The sequence below is a fragment of the Poecilia mexicana genome, unplaced genomic scaffold, assembly GCF_051168715.1.
Source record: "Poecilia mexicana isolate PSO_F unplaced genomic scaffold, ASM5116871v1 scaffold_21, whole genome shotgun sequence".
NCBI classification, from domain to species: Eukaryota; Metazoa; Chordata; class Actinopteri; order Cyprinodontiformes; family Poeciliidae; genus Poecilia; species Poecilia mexicana.
In genome coordinates, this window is record NW_028263390.1 from 24,343,294 (window position 1) to 24,366,616 (window position 23,323).

Consider the following 23,323-nt stretch of genomic DNA (forward strand, 5'->3'; position numbering starts at 1 on the left):
GTCGAATGAGAAACATGCACACAATGGAGCAAAAAACAGAGATTTTCATGTTTTCTGTGGCCCTGACATGCACACACATTCTCTGCTCCCTGCCATGCTCAGTCACATGGCAGGTCTTAAGAAAGCAGACAGAGTAGGCAGAGCGTGAACGACACTGAAGTTTTACCCAATCCTCCAGCGAGAGGCTGAGGTTCAGGGGCTTTGTCATGCCCCGCTCATCCCCGGGATGCTAGATGGATGTTGGCTTTCTGACAGGCTCCCACACACTCCTATCTCCAGAATATACAACCAGCAGACGTCCAGCCACAGCTCATCTCCATAACTGCTGCAGATCAGTGAGGCTGCATTCACGTGGGCTGTGATCAATGACTATATGAACAATTAATAAGTCGGCGATCAACCTGAACTCAGTCAGCCTAAGATCGATATGAAATACTCTTATGACTAGGCTCATACACAGTCTGCTTCAGTGTAGACAGTTACATATTTAGATCTTAAATACTGCTTTTCAGAATATTGTTCATTTGTACTTTGCTACATCCCAGACTTGGATCTTAATATTTCAAAAGGAAAGCAGTGGTTTAAACTCTAATACTTTCACAGTATCTGAAGTTTTTATTGCAGGCTGTTTCTAACCATTGTAAGCATCCCTTTAAGAAAAATATCTCTGATACAGGCAGATTTTCTCACTTTTAATCTTTTGAAATGATTTTTTTGTGGTTCATTGAATTCCAAGGTCAGATTTTTTTTTTTCATCTTTGTTGCTAAAATAAATGTCTAGACTGGCAGACTGAAACAAATGGCTGTTACTTCATGAGGCAAAATGCTACAAACAATTACTTATTTACATTGCTATTTTGATAATGCAAAAACACTCAACACTGACATCATAATAATCTACAAAGTTTACAGAAGGCCAAACTACAGGAGAGTATGAAGGCAAAAGCTTGGATGCACAAGAACAGACACTCGGGACAAGTTTTTTTTATTTTAACTTTAACTTAATCTAATCATGCAAAGTACAATAAAAATAGTTTTTGTTTGTTTTCCCCTCAAATACCAAAACACACTGTACTGAAGGTGGCCAAAGACGGTCTAAGGAGGCGGAGCGCAAGAATTGGCCGCCCAAACAGATGTCAGCAGAGGCTGATTGAAGCCAAATAAAAGGAGCTGGGATGGAAGGAGGACACACTGATTCTGCAGGCTACAGAGACAGATTCACCACAGAGCGAGCAGAATCCACACGCCAGTTGCAGAATACCAGAAGGTAGACAGACGGCAAAGTACCAAAGACTGACTGCGAGGCCATACTGGCCACAAACCTTTGTGGTGAAGTCTCTGAAGCTTGTGTTGGTGAGCTGTCATAGCCAGGTCAGAGATGTTGTCAAGGGACTTTCTGGATGAACAAACATTTAAATAAAATGCTTTTTTTTTTTTTTTTTTTTAAGTGACATAACAGAACTCGACCCACAGAAATACATTTCCTGAAAACTGGAGCAGAATGTTGTAAGTTGGACCGTTGGAGACAGTTGGGCATGTCATAAAAAGCATCTGCTTTTTATGCATTTGCTTTGATGAAAGCAAATGCATAGTTATTTGCTTTTATCATGCCTGCTATTTTCCTTCATCAATGTAATCACCTTGTCAATGTCGTCTCTGATTTGTTGAAATGTTTTTTAAAAACCATTCAAATCTTAATACTTTATGACTCAGATTAGAGAATAAAGCAAGACACGGATTCTGTTTACATTTATAGAGTGAAACTCGAAGCTCTTGCTTCCTTTTTGGATTACTGAGAGCTTTTTATTGTTTGTTTGAACTGTCTGCCTCTGAACTCTCCTTTCATGCATTTCATCACTTGGCAGAGATTCAGCACATTAAAAGACGCCACCATTGTGTTAAATTACACTGAAGTAATGTAACCTGTCATGCCAATCAGTCTACTCCATCACCAGTGAGACTTCTGTATGGAGGAGCACACAGTTCATTACACTTTTGCCTCTAAAGTGTATGAAAAACACAATGATGCCTTGCTTAAGTGTTTCTGTGTTTTCTCTGCCCTGCAGCTGACCCTGACCTCCGACCTCGATGTGTCAGGGAAAAGACAGGAACTCTTAAGGGATCAATAACATCACATCACACTGTGTCCACTGTGTTAAAGAGCAAATTTTTCTTGAGTTGACCATGTGCCAGTTAGGCATTGTTTTCATAGCTGCTTACAGCTGGTCCTTATCATGAGGTCAGGACACGGTATTGGCTTTCAGTATCACTTCAGCTGATGGGAAATATTGGTTTTATGTTTGCAGTTTGAACTCGGACAAGAAGCAGAAAAAATGTGTAACATCATGCTCTGAATGTGCTTTCACATAAACTGTCACAAATTCATTGAGATTTTACCTACTAATGTCAGTGTAGCAGAGTTAATTTTATTCATCTTATTTTTCTTTATGAACCTTCTCAAGACTAATTTTCTTTGAACTGACATGTCTGTTATATATTATTTCTGTTTTATTTTGCTTTCATTTTTGGTTCCTAGTGTGTAAAAAGCCATCCTCATCTATGAATATTTGTTATCCTTTGTTTTTTTTTAATTGTATTTTATTTTAGTGGGGAAGCTTTTATTTTCTTACTACTTGTTTTTGCGTTATATCCTACGGAGCCCCCCAGGGGACATGGGGAATTTTTTTTCTTTTGCGTTCCCTCGCAAAACTTTTGCGTTCCCTCGCAATAATCTACTGATAAGTTCATGCGGCATAATTGATACTATAAGCCTTTTTTACGGTGGAAGCCGTACTTTCTGCTTTAATACAAGCTTATAAGGTTTTTCAATGGACTATTGAGTTATTATCGCGGGGTAATAAGTCATCTGATTGTGTCTCTATTGTGTTCGTGTCTGAATGGTTTAAAGGGCTGCTTTCTGTGCCGTTCCATCTGAGCCTTAACAGACATAAACATGCAGTAAATAAATCGATTTTCAATCAGTTTTTTGCACCAAAGAGTTAATAAATAATAAACACGTTTTCACTGAGGCTCTATAAGAGCAATATGAATGAAATAAGTAATTATTGATATAACAGGAGCAGCGGCTTTGACACCTGGTGGTGGGCGTGTCGATGTGGGAGTGACTGTCATGAAGTATGAATGGGAAGGTGACGTTGCTGGCTCGGTGTGTGAGGCAGCGGGTGAGCTGGGGGGTCAGTCCTCGCAAAGTTTGGAGCATAATAAAAATTTAAAAAATCGATAATTGTGACAGAACAAAGAAGAGGTTAGGAGTTGATTGATACACGGACAGATGAGATTCCCCGAGTTAATCCAGTGCGGCCGTCTACCACCATTAGTTTGCTGTGTTTTATAATAATAAAACGTGTTTATTATTATTAACGCTTTGGTGCAAAAAACTGATTGAAAATCGATTTATTTACTGCATGTTTATGTCTGTTAAGGCTCAGATGGAACGGCACAGAAAGCAGCCCTTTAAACCATTCAGACACGAACACAACAGAGACACAATCAGATGACTTATTACCCCGCGATAATAACTCAATAGTCCATGGAAAAACCTTATAAGCTTGTATTAAAGCAGAAAGTACGGCTTCCACCGTAAAAAAGGCTTATAGTATCAATTATGCCGCATGAACTGATCAGTAGATTTTTGCGAGGGAACGCAAAAGGTTTTGCGAGGGAACGCAAAAGAAAAAAAATTCCCCATGTCCCCTGGGGGGCTCCGTAATATCCTGTGTGTTCCCGCTGCCCTCCTCAGTTCGCGCCAAGCTGCGCTGGGGAGACGCAAGTGTCCAGAGTTGTCTTTCATTTGTGTATTAAAATATTGAAAACGTTCTAAAAAATATGTTGTAAACTTACATGTTATATATATTGTTTAACTGTTCATGTTTAGCGCAGCACTATGTGGGCATTTGTCTCCCACATTGGTGACACCATCAAGTTTCTGTATCAACGTGGTTATTTATTTTTTTTTAAATTTATTTATTTTTCTTTTGGTTGGTTAGGGTGTTTGTGGAGAATCCGGAGCCCAGGAGCTGCTGTGTTTAAAATGTTCTTGTTTTGAACAGGTATGTGTGTTTCAAATTTTATTTGGATGTTAAATTAATTAGGGCTGAAACGATTCCTCGAATGATTCGAGTACCTCGATTACTAAAATTCCTCGAGGAAAATTTACCTGCCTCGAAGCTTCGTTAATTTATGTTTTTTTAGTTAGCGCACCGTGTTCCGGCCGGGACTTCATTTGCGTTGCGCGGAGCTGTCACTTCCGCCTCTGAGTTGTTGACAAAAGCTAAGTCTCAGCGGCATAAAGTCCAATCTTCAAGATTGGCCCTTGGGGATTTTATTGATTGATGATAATGCCCGACTTTTTATCGTTTTTGGGGAACCAATAAGCATCCTTAAAATGACTGGGGGAATGCCTGGAGTACGGCAGCATTTCTCCTCCGGGGCTGCTGGTTGAAAGCGAACGGCGGGAAGAGCGCTGAGGTGAGCGGATAGACTGAACAGGGCGGGCGGCTGAGTAGCTGATGCTTACCGTGTAAATGTAGCTTTACCGACGAACCGCACAATAAATTTCATATCCCGGTCTGAAGAAACGGGTGGCGGAGCGCATCGTACATGGCTGGTAGATGAGTTTCTGAGTGTGACCAGTGAAGGTGTCGTAAATATCCCGTATTGCTTCCCCCCGTGTTCGTCCCCCGGTCTAACGGTTCGTCAGTCCGCTGGTCTATTTCCTCCCCTCCACCCCATCTTACGTTCGTTCATTCGCCCTCTCCTCCCACTCCAGGCGGCATTTCCCGTATTTTCAAACCCAAAGCGTGACAGGTTAGGTGGCAAGGTGAGTTTAATTAATCTATTAAACTCACTGAAGATGAATACGTAAACTAAAAGCTGGATTGTAGACATTTTTTATAAGCATATTTATGAGCCTGCCTCTTTGTTATTAAATTCAATATAATTTCAGATTTTTCTATAACTTTTCTTCTGGTTAACTTAGAAAGTGAGCTATTATTGTTACAGGTTAGTTTTCTAAACTACAAAAAAGCAACTGTTAGGGATGCTCAAATGTGAACAATTGGACTGATATTGATATCTGATAGTAACATTGGTATTATGCCAGATTTACCAATATTTCATTTTATAATTTTTTTTTATCCGATTACTCGATTAATCGTAAGAATAATCGATAGATTACTCGATTACTAAAATATTCGTTTACAACAGCCCTAAAATTAATGTATTTAGTATATTTCTATGTTATGGTGGAAAATTGTAATTATAGGGCAGATTATTTCTGTTTAGGTTTTATTTTAATTGTTTTGTATGACTGTAGATTTATTTTATTAGTGAACCTCAAAAATTTTTGATTTTGTTTAATGCATTTCTGTCAGTTTGCGCCAAGCTGCGCTGGGGAGAGGGTGTTTGTGGAGAATCCAGAGCCCAGGAGCTGCTGTGTTTAAAATGTTCTTGTTTTGAACAGGAATAAAATTATCCTGATTCCTGATTCCGGTGTGATTGTGACTTCCTGTCCCCAACCGCTACATCTGGTGCCGTGACCCCAGCGCATTTTAAACACAGCAGCTCCTGGGCTCTGGATTCTCCACAAACACCCTAACCAACCAAAAAATAAATAAATAACCACGTTGATACAGAAACTTGATGGGTGTCACCAATGTGGGAGACAAATGCCCACATAGTGCTGCGCTAAACATGAACAGTTAAACAATATATATAACATGTAAGTTTACAACATATTTTTTAGAACGTTTTCAATATTTTAATACACAAATGAAAGACAACTCTGTACACTTACGTCTAGGGTTGTTTGAGTTAATTTCTGTGTTCTTTTGTTCATTTTCTTTGGTTGATTTCTAATCCAACAGTAAATAAGGGGAACATATTATTGTCCCCATCTATGAAGTAAACCAATTATGAAACAAGTAATAGACATTACATTTCGTCAAATGCCATAATCAAACTCATCAAGATGAAGCATCAGATATCAAATGTATTGATCAATGTTCCAGTTGCTGAGAATCAGAGGCAGCCTTGATTTAAAGGAACTCAGTATTTCGTCTGTTTTGCAGTCAAGTTTGTTCCAGATTAGTGGTGCATAGAAGCTGAATGCCAGAACCAAAGATGGTTCAGATCTCTCAGAAGACCTGAGAGGTCTGGAAGGTTGTTACAACAGCAGATCTTTAATATATTCTAATGTAAACTGTTCAGTGACTAACAACAATATTTCAAAGTCTATTCTCGCAGTGGAAGGACTTTAGAACTGGGTGATGTGCTCTATCTTCCTGGGTTTAGTGACAATGTGAGCAGCAGCGTTTTGGACTAGCTGGATTTTTTTTTAGGAAAACCTGTGAAGACACTGTTGCAGTAATTAGTGTGACTAAAAATAAATGAGTTTCTGAAGAAGCATGGAAAATACAGTAAGTCTGGTTCCATCCATCCACCTGCTAATCTGACAGAGGACCCCAGACTCTTTACAAACCTGTTTCATATACTGGCTCTGTTCTGTCTTCAATTCAGCGTTTCAAGCTTGCTTTATCTTTGCTAGTGACCAACTTGATGTGTTTATGGTGTTTAGTCCTATTTTTAGCATCATTTGCTGACTACCTCTCAAACATAGTCTGTTTATAAAACTGTGGAAACATTACTAATTTTCATAATCCTCAGTCTGCCATTCTGAACTTTATTTAAGGGAAATACATATCCAGTTAAATGAAGATAAAATACTCATCTTAAAAAGAATAAAAATCTAGTATTCTTCATAAACCGTACAATTTAATCAAGAAATTGTCATGACTCCGTTCTACAATTTAAGATGTGAGGCACAAAGAAGGGAGTCTTAAAGCTAGAGTCTGTAAACGGTGCTACTGGAGCTATCAAAGGGTAATGGGGAGGTTTTGGTATGTGTACAAACAACCATAGAAAATAAGTCTGCATTATTTTAAACCTGGAAAAGTGGAAACAAGTATTGTTGAAAAAATGCAAAGCTTAAATTCAGCATTATGGCAAACGCAAAACATGTTTGTTTCTGATGACTTTCTACTGATAACTGATGAAAACAAGATTTTGGATTAGAAAACTGCATTTTAATACAGAATTGTGGGCTTAATGAAAATAATGTTTGATACCTGCTTAATTTTTAATTTTGTTTATTTCAAAAGGTTTTTATGTGACAAATGACAAATATCAGAATGCATGTTGAATTTTACTGAAAATGGGTGTACTATATCAATTTCAACATTTACAATTGATTTTTATTTACTGATGCTCTGTTTGACCTCAGCTGGAATTTTATTTTAAACATTAAACCTGAAGTCGGGCCAACTTACAAAACAAAGGACAAACCTCTCTGGCCCCAGCTAAAAGCTAAAAGGATTGAGAATATACATAATGTGAGTCTGGAAAAAAAGTGTACATTTGACATAAAATAAGTAGAATCCCAGTGTGACAATATATATTGTCACAATATATGTTGCTTACCACAAACTGGTTCAACTACTTTGTGCTCCACTTGTACATTGAACTCATCAGATGATCTTTTCCCTCTATAGTTTTGCAGTTATCTTTGCTTGTATGATGTTATTCTTCAAAGAAAAAGGTGACCAAATCTTTGAATCAAACATAAAAGCAGATTCTTATTAACAGCAAGAGGAAGAGGAAATATCTGCATGCGTTTTTAAGCAGATGCTTAAAAACGCATGCATCAACCTGCCTTTATCTCCCTTAGTTAGTCTGTGCAGTGTGTGTATGTGTTTTTCAGGCCACCCCAGCAGGAGAAGTTTCATTAGGCACATTTCATCCCGGTGATATCACAAACTCCTTGACCTCTGTGACCCTTTAATCTCCCACACTCTAAAAGCAAACTCTCCTAAAAAAACAAGAAAGGAAGAAAAAACAAAAAAGAAGCGATTGGAGTAGATAAAGTTCAAAGCAGGTTTACTGAAGGTCAAAACTGTTGGCTGTTATTTTTATATCAACATTATATCATGTATATATTTAGCTCTTTACTTATTTGACCCTGAATTTGTCCTTATGCAACTGAGAGGACATATAAAACATTTCCTCACCTCCCAAGGAATAACTGAGTCTACGTGAGGAACTCATTCTGTTGTCGCCCACACACACAGTCCTTCAGGAAAACAATATGTGTAAAAGAATGGCAACATTTTTTTGTTGCTGTTTTTGTCAGCCTGACTGGTGATCATCCTGAGGACTGCAAGTAATATTGAACCTGATAGGCTGGGGAGGCTGACTTGGAGCAAAGGGAGGGTATACAGTGAAAGAAGCAATTTAAAAATGTAGAAGGAAACTGTGGAAAACTATAGATCTGTCAGGATCGGTGTAGTTGGTGGTGGTGAGGAAGACGCAGGTGGACCCAGGATGTAGATGAATGAGATAGTTTTAATTAGGATAACGCTCAGAGTAGTCCAGGTACAGGCAGCACGGCATACAGACTAGCGCACAGCTAAAATGCCGGTAGCAACAGATTAACGGAACTATCATGCAAGCAAAACACAATCCAGGACTTAGCAGTTCGACCGGAGAGCAAGACAACGTGTGACCCGCATAGACAAAGACAAGGACCCGACGAAGAACACAGACAACAGGTGGGTTTAAATACACACGGGGTAATTAAGGGAATGAGACACACCTGGGAAACAATCAACGGGGAAGACGCAGAGACAGACTCACAGGGAACAGGACTACACAGAAAAACTCAAAAATAAACACACAGAAACACAGATCGTAACAAGATCATAAATCATCTGTGAATGATTGAAAGAGTTAATGTGCATTGTGCTCCAGACCCAATATTCAATTAAAAATGGTTCATCTCATCCTTAGCTGTTGCTCTTTTTGAAGCAACCATGTTCATTTCCAGTCGTGATGCATGAAAGGAACCTGCATCGCTGTTAGGTTTCTCTGGCTGCTAGATTCAGATCTCGATTGTTTTGCTAATAAGTGTAACAGTTGTAATTCCGCTTTAATTGATTATACATCCTCTAGTGACCGCCTAACCTCATCTCTCCTGTAAACTTTTCCTAAATGAAATCCAGCTTTCTCTTCAAATTATTCTGAGACGCTCCCCTGGAGAGTCTGACATTCCAGCCTTCCCATGCCCAGTCATATCTGAAAATAAACATAGCACCAAAGGAGGGGGTTGCATTCCAGCATTAAGTTCCCCTCTAGCAGAACTGCAATTGAATTGAACACAAGAGGAGCAGGCCGTTCTGTCTCACTTTTTTTATCAGTTCTAAATCTTTTTGTTCATCTCCACTTATCTGCCTTCTAAGCTTGTAAACCACTTTGGTGAAATACCTGATCTCCTCACAGAAGTTTCAAGCACAGAAAAAAGAGAAAACAATTTAAGTTTTTGTTTTTATAGACTGTAAATTAAAGTGACTTGCCTATCAAATTTTATTGGAAGTTCTTAAAGTATCTGTACAACAGATTCCACTGTAAAAAGAACTGGAATGGATCATAAAAAATCAGACATACCTTAGATCAAGGGTCTCAAACTCAATTTACCCGGGGCGGCTGGAGGCAGAGTCTGGGTGAGGCTGGGCCACATAAAGGATTCAACAAAAAACATTTTAAAAATATCCTCAAATGTCATCAACATTTAATTATTTCTCCAATACATGAACTGCAGACTTTGGCTTTGACAAAGACATGATGAGGGTGTGACAAAATTTAGGGTGCGTTCACACTGCAGCCTGAAGTGACCCAATTCAGATTTTTTGTCAAATATCGGATTTTTTTTTTGCCGGGCCGTTCACACTGCCGCACACAGGCACGTGCAGGTGGGGGGGCTAGGGGGGCTTGAGCACCTGCCCCTTTTGCTCCTTGCCCCCAAGTGCCCTTTTGATCCAATTTTTATTTTTTATTTTTTGGTATTATTTCCTAAGCCCTCTCCTGACACATAATAACATGTACTAAAATTAGTTGTTTTGGGTTTTTTTGTATTTTTCAAGAAAAACAACATAATAAGCCCCCCCACTCCCCCTGTCACCTTTGACCTTTTGCCTGTGACGCACCACACAATTGCCTCTCGCGCAGAGAGAAAAGGCGGCTAACTGGAGCTCAACGTAGCAAACGTTCCAGATTACAGAACAGTTTTTGATGAATTAAAACAAAACGTTTTTGGTGAATAAAGTGGAGTAGACTTGCTACTTGTCAGATGACGGGAAACGTTGAAGTATCGTTTCTGCTTCAGCACGGAGTCGCGGTTTAAGCAGAGAGGTAATGAAATACAACAGACACTGACAGGCCTCTGCGTCTGGCTTACTCTGAAGAACTACTGAGGGGAGGAGACAACCAGGTGAGGAAAAACTGTTCTCATCTATCGATTCAGTATTTTTATCATACAGACATTAGGCTGCTGTTGTGCTATTAGCTAGCTGCTAGCTAACAACTTTGCTAGCAAAGCTAGATAACTGAAAAGCTTCTTCCCTGTATTGTTAATGATATCAGTCATTCTTCAGTATTGTTTATGCAATAGGGGCACATCGCCCATCCAAAACCTATCATCTCCATAACGGATATATGTTTTCCAATTTCCTTTGCTGCATAATGTACATTGCATTTATTCTGGCGTTAGGAAAATGCATCTTGAAGGAGAATAGCACTTAAATAAAAGTGCTATTCATGTAGAATTAAAAATAACTCACCCTGAATTACCATGGTAGATATTGTTTGTTATTATGCAATAGTCAGCCCTGCCCTTATCTCACCTCCGACTGACTACTGACCAGTTCTCTGTCTAACAGGTCCGGAAAATCCCTTACCTTAGAATAGGTTTATAGGAGATATTCTGATCAAACTGGTAGCGGAAAGACTCGTCTAGCTCTAACTACCTACAAATCCAGAAGTTATGACCCTTTTCAGTTGAGAAACAGTCAGCTGAGTAGCCCTCACAGCTGCATAGCTTCAACAACCACTCCTGTTAACGGTAGCACTTTTCCTAAAAATAACAGCACTTGTTAATGGCTAGATTAGATTTAGTGACTTAGTCCCAGGGTCATTATTTTTACACTCACCAAAGGAAAGTACGAAACCACCACACCTCTAGAATCATGTATGCTAATTTTACTATAATCAGGGGAAACTACAATGATCAAATGACTCAATTAATCTCAATGTCCACAAGCTCCATTGGTATTTTTAGTATGTAATTTATTAAGCAAGCTTTAGCAGGGGTAAATGACATGCAGATTTACTTTCAGAGATTACAAACTTGTAATAAGACAATAAATTCAATTTAAAATCAATCATAACCTATTCTCATTTCTATCCCTAACCTGTGTCACTAGTTTCACTAAGCGAGGCTTTTGGGGGGCAGTTCAACTCACACCCGATGACAATTGATCTTGGTAGCTGAAATCTTCATACGTCCTTGCTCAGAGTCTCTGTCCCGACGGAGGAAAGTCCTCTTTCAGAATAGAAGCAAAGCAGAACTGTCCGTTGTCCTTCCAACGCACAGAATCTTCGTCAATCCGTGACCTTTGTCTTTTCTCCAAGTCTGCTGCAGTAGAATAGGAATCGTTGGGTTGAGGCAGAGGGGTTTGTCGAATCAGGAACCAATGGATCTTGTCCCTTCTTGGCAGCGTGAAGTCTCAACTTCCCCTTGGTCCCAGGGTGCAGTCCTCTGCTGATCTTCCTTCTGCGTCCTCTTGTTGTCTCTTCTTCAGCGCCGCGGACAAAGAACAGTTTCCTCTCTTGCCTGCTGGTTTTTAAACCCTCTCAGCCCATGGTTGTGTATGGGAGAGATTTACGTGACTTCTGAAATGTCCCAATGTCTGTGGAAAGCCTCAACCTTTCCAAACCACCGTCTCCTTCGTGACTCATTGCAGCAACTCTCTTCGGTACTTCCCTTTTTCCCTGACCTATCACCTACCATCTACCTCCAACACAACAGTGACCTTTAGTTACAGTTACACACTTTACACCATTTCAAGTTCAATGTCAAAATCACATTTATAACCTTTTAGTTTCTCTGATTTAGCATTCATTTATAATTTTATAATAACCATTACTTATTAGTTACTTTTATTATAATCATGATGTGAGTTATTACAGACATTTCTGAAAAGAAACCAAGAATAACCCATTATTCTAATTATTTGATACCATGTTACAGTTACTTGTTTCACCTGTAAGTACTTCCATAAGTTTAAGAGTAAGTGTAAATATTCTTATAATCAAACCAACATTAACCACTGGTTAAACCAATATTAATTATTGGTTTAATCATAAGTTATCATTATTAATTTAAGTATTTTACTCTGGGTTTTATCCAATTACTCAAAATGTTTAGATTTTATTCTTTAAACCTTTAATGCTCAAAATGAGCAGTCTGAACTATTTTTAATCACTGCAGGCTGGAAACTTCCTCTTTCTTCAGGAAACCTGCTCTTCCTGTTCCATGACTCTCTTTCTGCCTGACTATGATTTTTTATGATTAAATAGAAAAAAGCAGAATTAAAGCAAAGTTTGCAGGACACAATAACAACACACACAACCAGATTAATTTTATTACCGTCTGACTCTACTGTTGGGTCTTGATGTCACCTGTGTAATCAGTTGTAAAGATAACTTTATTTATTGTTATTATTAAACTAAAATGTCCAGCATGGGGAAGAGGGATGAGCTCGACTTTTCTCGACACCCCCTCCTCGAGGTCAGACCTTTCACATGCTGGGAATCCAACACCCTCCTGCAGGTCTGCGTCCTCATCCTCTGGAAAGAGAAGATGGTCCTCTGGGATTTGAAGATGCAGATCCTCTGTTGTCACCAAGGCCACCAGCAGCCGATGTGAAGATGCAGATTCTCAAAACTCCACTGCTCTTTGACAATATAATGTATGTCATTAATGAACGGGAAAAAACTCAATCCAGATTTTAAGTAAGTTTAGGGTCTGGTTCACAGAGTATGCAATTAATTTTCCCCCCCCAATTATTCAATGAAAAAAAAAAGAAATAACTTCAGTTAAGTAAAATAAAATTGTAATCAAAACTTTTTGGAATTGTAATTCTTTCTTTTTTTCTTTTTCTTTCTTAAAAAGATTTTTTCTTTTTCTTTCTTAAAAAGATTTGTTTAAAAAACCTTTTTTTTAAAAATGAAATAACTCATTTTGTTTCATGAACTTAAAAATGTATTTGCCATCATAAACTTTTATTTGCACACATCAGAAATCTTTTGTTGTGATTTTGGGTCTTGCCCATGACGTCATGTGAGAATCACAAGCAAAACTTTGAGTCACAAACAAAAACTCAGAGTAGCAAGAAAAGATTAATGACATGCGCAAATAAGTTTGTTTTGCAAATAATTTTTTCACTTCATGAGACAAAAATGTGTGATTTTACTTTTTAAAAAAAGGTTTTTTAAGCAAAACTCAGTAGGCTTTTATCATGGTGACATGCATTAACAATTACATTTTTGCTTTTTCTTTTTTTTTTTTTTTCTTTTCTTTTTTCTGCAGTTCCATGTTAAAGGTTGATGCAACTCTGCTTTCCTGAATGGACCATCTTCATCTCCACTGCAGTAGCAAACAGGCAGCTCTTTTTTTAAAACAAGGGCACAATGCAACCTTTTAGTGTACTGTAATCATATTACAGTGCAGTTGTTTACATTTTTGATAGTGTAATTCTGTAAAGTAAAGACAAAATATGTCTGGTGGTCTAGCTCTGATTTACATATCTTGGTAAATTGCGGGTTTGAATATTGCAATACTTTCCTATAACAAAATAGACCTGCAGAAATAAATTACTAATAAAATATCTTACACATGCATAGTTTTATGCTCTATATAGAGATTTTCCTTAGGTTTGATTGTATATCAAACAATTTTGTAATTTATCATTGTTTATTAAACTCTGAAAGCTGAGTGGCTTTGTTCATATTCTGTCCTAGAATGCGGTTAGATGTGCCCTTTTTTTTTGAGCACCTTTAGTGATCTCTGCACGGCCCTGGCCGTCGTTGTCTGAATGGGCAAACGACCTGAAAGTGTCCCACATGCGCAGTAGAGGGTGCAATAGCGTCAGCGTTCTCAGTGTTCTGCCAACTGCCATAAAAAGAAGTGCTCAGTGTTTGCGGAAGTAAACATGGAGGCTAACGGTGAAGCTTAGCTTACATATTTGAAGTTGTTGTCCAACCAGAGCAGCATATTAACAACTTAATCCTCATTATAGTCAGTCATAGTTGTTTTTCTTCCCGCTTGTGCGTATCAGGATGCAGAATTTATTTAGTGTCAGTGACGTTCAGTTCGGATGAATGCGGCCTGGACGTTAGGTCGCATTTGAATTCCATATGTATCGGATATGGGTCGCATTTGAAAAGAATCCAACCTGTGCTGTTCAGACTGTCATGAAAAGATCAGATACAGGTCGCATTACATCAAAAAAAAAAAAAAAAAAATGGAATTGGGTCACTTCAGGCTGCAGTGTGAACACACCAAAGGCGCTTTCGCACGGAACGGAACGGAACGGTTGTGTTCGCATTACGCTCCGGGATGCCATCGAAGCGGTGCCAGACGTCATTATTTTTAAAACTAAACAATGTGGTTTGAGTTTTTTAGTTGCTAACTCCCAATTTAATAAAAATATTGCAAAGAGCACTCTTTACAAAATATAGTAGTCAGAGCCAGCTCTCAACGGAAAATCAATGTCTCACTTGTCAAGAAAACTGGCATGGACTTGTGAGATCTCTCTAGGTACACGCAGAAAGCAGGGTAAAGGCCTGGGCAGTAACAGTAATCTTGTATTGATTTAAGAATGATTAAAGAAATGCAATACAAAATGCATAGTTGTGTAATAGTTGAAATGATTAATGTATTGTAATCACAATGTTTGTAATGTATGACCGAAATGTATAATCTGTATTAATGATCTGCGGTAGCAGTAACAACTTAGTTGTTATATACGATTTCAGATAATGGTAAAACAAATTGATTATGTTTTGAGTTAATTGTGTTTCATGGTACATTATAAGAAGATTGCAAAGTTGAGCTCAGGAAAATAAAAGAGTGAATTAGGTTACAAGCACTGAGCTGGCTGGGCGGGGGCCTCAGAACAAATTGCCAAAAAAGGTAATAACTACCAGATGGCCAACAGAAAAGAGAGAAGTGTTGCAAAGGAGTTGCAACAGTCAGACGCAAAAGAGGGAGGTTTGTGTATTACCAAATTCAGGGTGGAACAAGGTTTGGGCAGGACGGTACTTCCCGATGAGATATTCGGGAAGGATGAGTCATAAGACCTCTCCCACACACAACTGTGGGCCAGGAGGGTTTAAAAGCCAGCGAGCTGGGGAGGAAACTGTTCTTAGTCCGCGGCGCTGAAGGAGAGTCAACAAGAGGACGCAGGCGAAAGATCACCAGAGGACCGCACCCTGGGACCAAGGGAAAAGTTGAGACTTCTCGCCGCAAAGGAGGACAAGATCCATCAGCCCCAGCCCTGGCCCCTGAATCCGACCGTCTCCTCTGCCTCCACCCTACGATCTCTATCCAACTGCAGCAGACTTGGGGAAATGACAAAGGTCACTAAGTGATGAAGATTCTGTTCGTCTAAAAGGAATTGGACAGATTGTCTTTGCTGCTTTTCCGAAAGAGGACTTTGCCCCACCAGGACAGAGACTCTGACCAAGGACAACTAAAGGTTTCGGCTGCCAAGATCGACCAACAACGGGTGTGAGTTGCCCTGCCCCTAGAGCCTCGCTCAGTGAGAATAGTGACACAAGTTAGGGATTAGAAAGAAGATGGGGTATGATTAATTTTATGATTTGAGATTATTATGTGTTACCATTTTATAATTTCTTTTACTAAATTTGCTTGTTATTTACCCCTGCTAAAGCTTGCTTAATAAAATATATAATAAAAAAGAATAATAGAGGTTGTGGACATTGAAATTAATTAAGTCACCGATTATTGAGAGTTCTCCTGGTTTTAAGTAAAATCTACATGCATGATTCTAGAAATTTGATGTCTTCGTACTTTCCTTTGGTGAGTAATAAATAATGGCCCTGGGACTTATATCTAAGTCACTGAATCCAATCTAGCCGATAACAAGTGCACGTTGTTTTAAGGAGAAAAGCTACCGTTAACAGGAGTGGTTGTTGAAACTATGCTGCAGTGAGGGCTACTCTGTCGACTGTTTCTCAACTGAAAAGGGCCGTAACTTCTGGATCTGAAGGTAGTTAGAGCTAGACGAGTTTTCTCCGCCGCCAGTTTAAACAGAATTTCTCTAGTAAACTTATGAAAGGGTAAGACCCAGGTTTCAGGGATTTTCCGGACCTGTTAGACAGAGAACTGGTCAATGGTCAGTCAGTGGTGAGGTTAGGGTGTGGCTGGCTATTGCAGAATAACGAACACACTCCATAACAACCAGCGGCCAATCGGCTGCTGGTTCTGGAACCACAGCTCTTGTGGTTCCATGGCGCCGGGTGGAACTGGTCGCAAGTTGTAATACGAACACAACCATTCGGTTGTGTTCGCAACAGTACACAACCGAACGGTTGTAGTCGCCTTTCTCTGCGTTTGATCGTGAGATTTGTTAATGGTAGAAAGTACCGGAATGGCGACTGTAGGGAAGGGCAACTGGTACCGGACTGTTCCATCATCTGCCGCACTGTTGTTACAAGCGTAGTGTGCATGAAGTCAGTGTAGCTTAGCCTAACACTGAATGTCAGCCATGACGAGGAACGGCGGGCGGGACTTCTTTCAGAGGTCCGCTCACCCTGTGGGCCGCACTAATGTTATACTTTCATATCACGGTGGGGGCCACAGGACATAGTACTGCGGGCCGCAATTGGCCTGCGGCCTGTGATATTGAGACTTCTGCCTTAGAGCAAACAAACCTTTTTTAAAAATTAAGACAAATCTAATAAAGGCAATGATGTAAGTCCTAACAATACATTATTATTTTACAGTGTTTAGGTATGAATGATGAGCTATTTCATTTTCAGATGTACTTATTTGAGATGTTCAAATCACCAGCAATGTTTTCAGACACCCTGGAAAACCAACTGGGAGACCACCCGCAAAACTAAGGAAAAGAAAAGAAATAAATATTAAGTAGAAAATATATAAAAAATATTTGCATATGACTTTGGATTGTCTATTCAATTCAGTTTGGTTTATTTATATAGCATCAATACACAACAAATGTCACCTTGTGGAACTTTAAAAAAGAAAGAAAAAAAATATCATTTCAATCACACATGCATTCCAATTGATCCTACTCACTAAACAGTGCAGTAAACCTGTAACTGTTACCCTCAAAATGCTCACATCAAGGGTGTAACTCTGTTGCAAGATGGTGGGGATGTATTGTGAGGAACAGGATGATGGGGGTAAAGGAGCTGATGCACCCACAGATATGCGACCTGAAAGCCATTTTTGTGCTAAGAATAAGGCCCAGACTTAAATGTGAATCCCATACAGTCTTCGTCATTAAATTAGGATTTACTTCCTGATGAGGCTTGTCAGATTAATAGTACTTTTGAAAATAAACTTTTAGCAAGTATTAAGCATACCAAGACATATATTAAAACATCAGTCACCCTAATTAATCTATATAATGTCTTTCACTTGATGATGGAATTACTGAAAAAATAACTTTTCAGTCATATTCTATTTTATGGAGTGGGTCTGTACATCTGCTCAACGCTTGCCTACAGTTGAGAACAGTGACAACATTCATTAACATATTCTGTGAAGAATTATCACAATAATATAGTTTAATGTTATTACCTAATTTTATGAAGCATTTAAAAGCAATGCCACCTTTGTTGCACAGGTGACATCCTATCACAGTTCCACGCTGGAATTCACTGAGCTCCTGAGAGCGACCTATTCTTTCACAAATGCTTGCAAACACAGTGTGCATGCCTAGGTGTTTCCCTTTATACACCTGAGGCCAAGGAAGTGATTGGAACACCTGATTCTAACAATTTGGATGGATGAGCAAATACTATTGGCAATGTACATTCACCGGCCAGTTTATTAGGTACACCTTGCTAGTACCGGGTTGGACATCCTTCAGAACTGTCTTAATCCTTTGTGACATAGATTCAACAAGGTACTGGAAACATTCCTCAGAGAATCTGGTTCATATATGATAGCATCAGGCAGTTGCTGCAGATTTGTTGGCTTCACATCCGTGATGTGAATCTCCTGTTCCACTACATCCCAAAGGTGCTCTATTGGATTGAGATCTGGTGACTGTGGAGACCATTCTAGTACAATGAACTCATTGTCGTGTTCAAGAAACCAGTCTAAGATGATTCACACTTTATAACACGGCGAGTTCGCCTGCTGGAAGTAGCCATCAGAAGATGGGTACACTGTGGTCATAAAGGGGAAGGACATGGTTAGTAACAACACTCAGGCAGGCTGTGGCATTGATACGATGCTCATTTGGTACTTGATCTGGTATTTTGTATTTTTATCTTTTTATTATCTTTTTATTATCTTTTATGTCCTTTGATAATCATTCTCTTTGTTTGATAAAACTTATTCTGCTCAGGGTATTGTGCAAATTGATCATGCTGTAAGCTCATGCGGATCACGTGAACAGGGCGTGCTTAGCTCTGGTTGACTTGGGTTGGGCTCTGATTGGTCCGCTGGTTCACGCTCTCAGCCCATGATTGGCTCATGGTCAGAGAGCAGCTACCTCTGATTGGATGGCTCGCCTGCAAGGATGGAAATGGCCATTCCCCCTTTGCACGCAGGCATCCCTTTGTTTAAGAGATAAAATACGAAAAAGCCCGCGGTTTGAGTTAGAGTCTGCTGTGGGTCGCGTTCGAACGCTCAGCTACGTTGATGCTTTGTCTCTAGGCCTAAGGCTCTCCGGCCGCGTTTCACGAGGTAAGCACTGATAACTTGAATGAATCGAGCATCACATGTTTAGTCATAGAGTGTTTTGTACTGTATTCTGTGGGGAATAAATCGAGCATATTTGTTCTAGCAGTAACAGTGTTTGATGCATGTTATTTTGCTGTAATCTGTGGGGAAATAAATCGAGCACATTTAATTCTAGCAGAAACAGCGTTTGGTTTCGTTATTGCCGCCGATCTCCTTCGACCCTGATTTAGAATTTCATAAAACATTTTGGCGTCACGAACAGGATTTTAAAGGGGACTGCGGCAAATATGTTTAACATGTTTAAGAGAAAGAATAAAAATAAGAGTAAGTATGACGTCGGGAAAAAAGTTGAAATAATCCCTGGCTGGGATCAGCCTCACCAAGATATAGCGCAGTGTTTGCGCGAGGGGGGAGGGCGACCCGAGCCGTGGGGAGATGCGCTGCGGGAAGCCGAGCCGCCGGAGTTGTTAGCTGTTTTGCAAAACATCGAGGTGGAGGCCAAAAGCCCTGTTGCTGGATTGCAAAGGCGTATGTGGGCTTGCGCAGCCGCTTGGAAAAAGCAGCATGAGATTAATAAAGAAGCGCAGGCGCAGCAGCTGAAAGACAGACAGGCCTTAGCAGATGCATTAGCTGCAGAATCGTCACATAAGCAACATGTGCAGCTGTTGAATTACCGGTTACAGCAAATGACTGAGTTAGCTGAGAGAGCTGTGGTTCAGGTAGCTGCACTGAAGAAGCAACAGAACTTAGAAGAAAGCCCCGGCAGCCTTCGCCAAAAAATGTTTGTGCATTTGTTGCTGGTTTAACTGCAGAATGGGCCCCAGAGAAATGGGATGGAAATATTTCGGGAGATGAGACAGATTATATTTGGGAGAAGGGGGAAGATGCTTGTGGGGGAACACCGAACACCCCCCTTCACCCTCTGCTGGACCTGAAACCTGTTCGTCGCAGGAGGCAGGAACAACGACACCTACCGGATGTGCGGCAACAGCGCAGGGACAATGCGGGGCAACTTGTAGTGGACGGTCAGGGAAATCCAGTGTATGACATGTAGGGCTGTTGTAAACGAATATTTTAGTAATCGAGTAATCTATCGATTATTCTTACGATTAATCGAGTAATCGGATAAAAAAAAATTATAAAATGAAATATTGGTAAATCTGGCATAATACCAATGTTACTATCAGATATCAATATCAGTCCAATTGTTCACATTTGAGCATCCCTAACAGTTGCTTTTTTGTAGTTTAGAAAACTAACCTGTAACAATAATAGCTCACTTTCTAAGTTAACCAGAAGAAAAGTTATAGAAAAATCTGAAATTATATTGAATTTAATAACAAAGAGGCAGGCTCATAAATATGCTTATAAAAAATGTCTACAATCCAGCTTTTAGTTTACGTATTCATCTTCAGTGAGTTTAATAGATTAATTAAACTCACCTTGCCACCTAACCTGTCACGCTTTGGGTTTGAAAATACGGGAAATGCCGCCTGGAGTGGGAGGAGAGGGCGAATGAACGAACGTAAGATGGGGTGGAGGGGAGGAAATAGACCAGCGGACTGACGAACCGTTAGACCGGGGGACGAACACGGGGGGAAGCAATACGGGATATTTACGACACCTTCACTGGTCACACTCAGAAACTCATCTACCAGCCATGTACGATGCGCTCCGCCACCCGTTTCTTCAGACCGGGATATGAAATTTATTGTGCGGTTCGTCGGTAAAGCTACATTTACACGGTAAGCATCAGCTACTCAGCCGCCCGCCCTGTTCAGGCTATCCGCTCACCTCAGCGCTCTTCCCGCCGTTCGCTTTCAACCAGCAGCCCCGGAGGAGAAATGCTGCCGTACTCCAGGCATTCCCCCAGTCATTTTAAGGATGCTTATTGGTTCCCCAAAAACGATAAAAAGTCGGGCATTATCATCAATCAATAAAATCCCCAAGGGCCAATCTTGAAGATTGGACTTTATGCTGCTGAGACTTAGCTTTTGTCAACAACTCAGAGGCGGAAGTGAGAGCTCCGCGCAACGCAAATGAAGTCCCGGCCGGAACACGGTGCGCTAACTAAAAAAACATAAATTAACGAAGCTTCGAGGCAGGTAAATTTTCCTCGAGGAATTTTAGTAATCGAGGTACTCGAATCATTCGAGGAATCGTTTCAGCCCTAATGACATGGTAGCGGCTCCTCAGCCTGATCCCATCTACCGTACCATTGTAGAAGATTACACAGAAGAAGTGTCACATTTAAAGCGCAGACTGCGGCAGCAGAATGGGGAGCCGACAGATTTGTGGTTAGCACGGATGCTGGATGAAGGGGCCTCACAAGTGGAAATAGATGCAGTTGATGGGATGTCTTTTGCAGGATTGTCTACCGAGGGAGCAATAAATTCCAATTATCGGCAAGAGGTAAGACAACTGCCAGATGCAGCATCATTGTTTGTGGTATGGGCAGCTGCCATACAAAACCAATACTCTGCATTTACTGACTGGCCAGAAATAACTGGAACTTGGATAACGCTAAGAGAAAGCACACAGCGTTTGACTCGATTGTGTGTGAGAGATGCGTTGGTAGTGGGCATGGCTGATCAATATCAAGGCTTAGCAGTTCCAAAAGCCGTGCGGGATCAGCTGATTCGTACTGCACCCCCCCATTACCGAGCAGCAATGCTAACCGTGATGCTAGGCGATCCAGGTGCTTCCATGTCTGACATTAAGAATTGTATAGGGGAGTTAGGAGCCCTGGGGAATTGGGAGGAGCCACGAAGAAGGGATGACCATCAGCAAGGATCCCGTGGCCCGCACAGGGATGGGCTAAGACCAGGACAGGGACCGCCCAGATCTGCGTACTGGAGAGCACTGATTCAGGCAGGGGTCTCTCCCTCTGAAATAGATGGACTCCCCACAGAGGAATTAAAGAAGAAATGCCATAAAAAAGGATTGAAGGTAAGTTGCACAGGATATTCTGGATTTCCAGGACTGCATACTTTGGCACAAAGTCTCCGCGACGTCGTCCAGGAGTCCATGAGCATAGCACGTGAATCTGAGTCGGTAGGACAAATACAGTTGGTTAGGCCCCTTAAGAAAAAGATCATCGCTGAAATTTCGGATCCAGAATCAAGATCATCAGGAGAAGGGGAAATACACCTGCGGACTGTTAAAAAGAAAAAGGACAAAAAAGGTAGGAATAAGGATAGGAGACATTCAACCCTGTATCCTGACCTTGCACATCTGGAAGAACGGATGAATGGATTGTTGAAAGAGTCACTCCGGAAGATGAGTGATAAACATGACTTGACCAATTGGAAACCAAATCTAGCGCAAGCGGTGGCCCAATTGAATAACAGGCCAATCGCACCAGGGGTAACACCACTAAACCGAATGATCACTGTCCATAACACTCCAGATAAAGAACCTATCAAAATGTGGAAGATTGATGAAAGGGCAGAACTTCCTATCAGAGCTACCCCAGGCTCCGCAGGGTTGGACTTAAGAACATTGGAACCCGTGACCCTAATACCTAATCAGGTTCAAGTTGTAAAAACAGGGCTCGGGTTACAGTGCCCTAAAGGAATGTATGGCCATATTCTACCGCGGTCAGGATTGTCCTTAAAAGGATTGACCATTCAGGCTGGGGTTATTGACAGTGATTATCAGGGAGAATTGGGTGTGGTGTGTCGCCACCAAGGCGAAAGTCCCCTCGTATTACAAAAAGGAGACAAGATTGCACAGTTGCTACTAAAACCGTGTGATATGTCAGAAGTTCAGGAAATCTCTCCACCCACTGAGATAACAGTAAGGAGAAAAGGGGTTTTTGGCTCCACAGATAAACCTGGGGCAAAGGTTTGGGTGAGACAGGAAAATGGTCCACCAAAAGCCGCATAAATCATTGCCCAAGGCAACAATGCAACTGTATCAATATTATATTTAGGAGAAGAGAAGTGGTTGAATGTGCCTGTGTCAAAATGTTATTTAAGAGAAAACTAATCAGTATTTTTCTGTTGTGTGTTATAGCAGTGCTAATTGTCATTTCAGCTCCATACTCCCGTGACGCCTGCGGTGCAGACGACTGGGCCAGTATCATGGACGACGTCCGCCATCATGGGAGGCGCCGAGGAGGGTGTATCGGCTGCGAAGTCATCGTGTGCCGTGCCTTGGTCGCCATGGTACTGCTGACGACGTCCCACTTCACTCTCGAGACACCGGGGAACAGAATGATTCCAGTCTCCAAGATTCGACTGTGGTGGGAAAGCAGTACCCGTGACTGGAGCCAGGATAATTTCACTTGTGCAGCACATACCAGATGTCTGATTACTAATATAACAAGTAATTGCCCCATATACCGATGTGAACAGTGTTATTCAAGGTCACCCATGCCTATTGTCACCAGAGGATGTACACTACGAATTCAATCGCATGTACCAATGTGTCAGTATCGTTCTGACA

At 40.6% G+C, this 23,323-nt stretch overlaps 2 pseudogenes; both read left to right on the plus strand.

Moving 5' to 3' along the window:
* Positions 1 to 19,928, plus strand: part of LOC148153177 (uncharacterized) — a 39,754-nt pseudogene extending 19,826 nt beyond the window's left edge.
* Positions 19,929 to 21,441: 1,513 nt separating this feature from the next.
* On the plus strand, positions 21,442 to 23,053 carry LOC148153178 (uncharacterized; annotated as a pseudogene).
* The last annotated feature ends 270 nt before the right edge of the window (positions 23,054 to 23,323 follow it).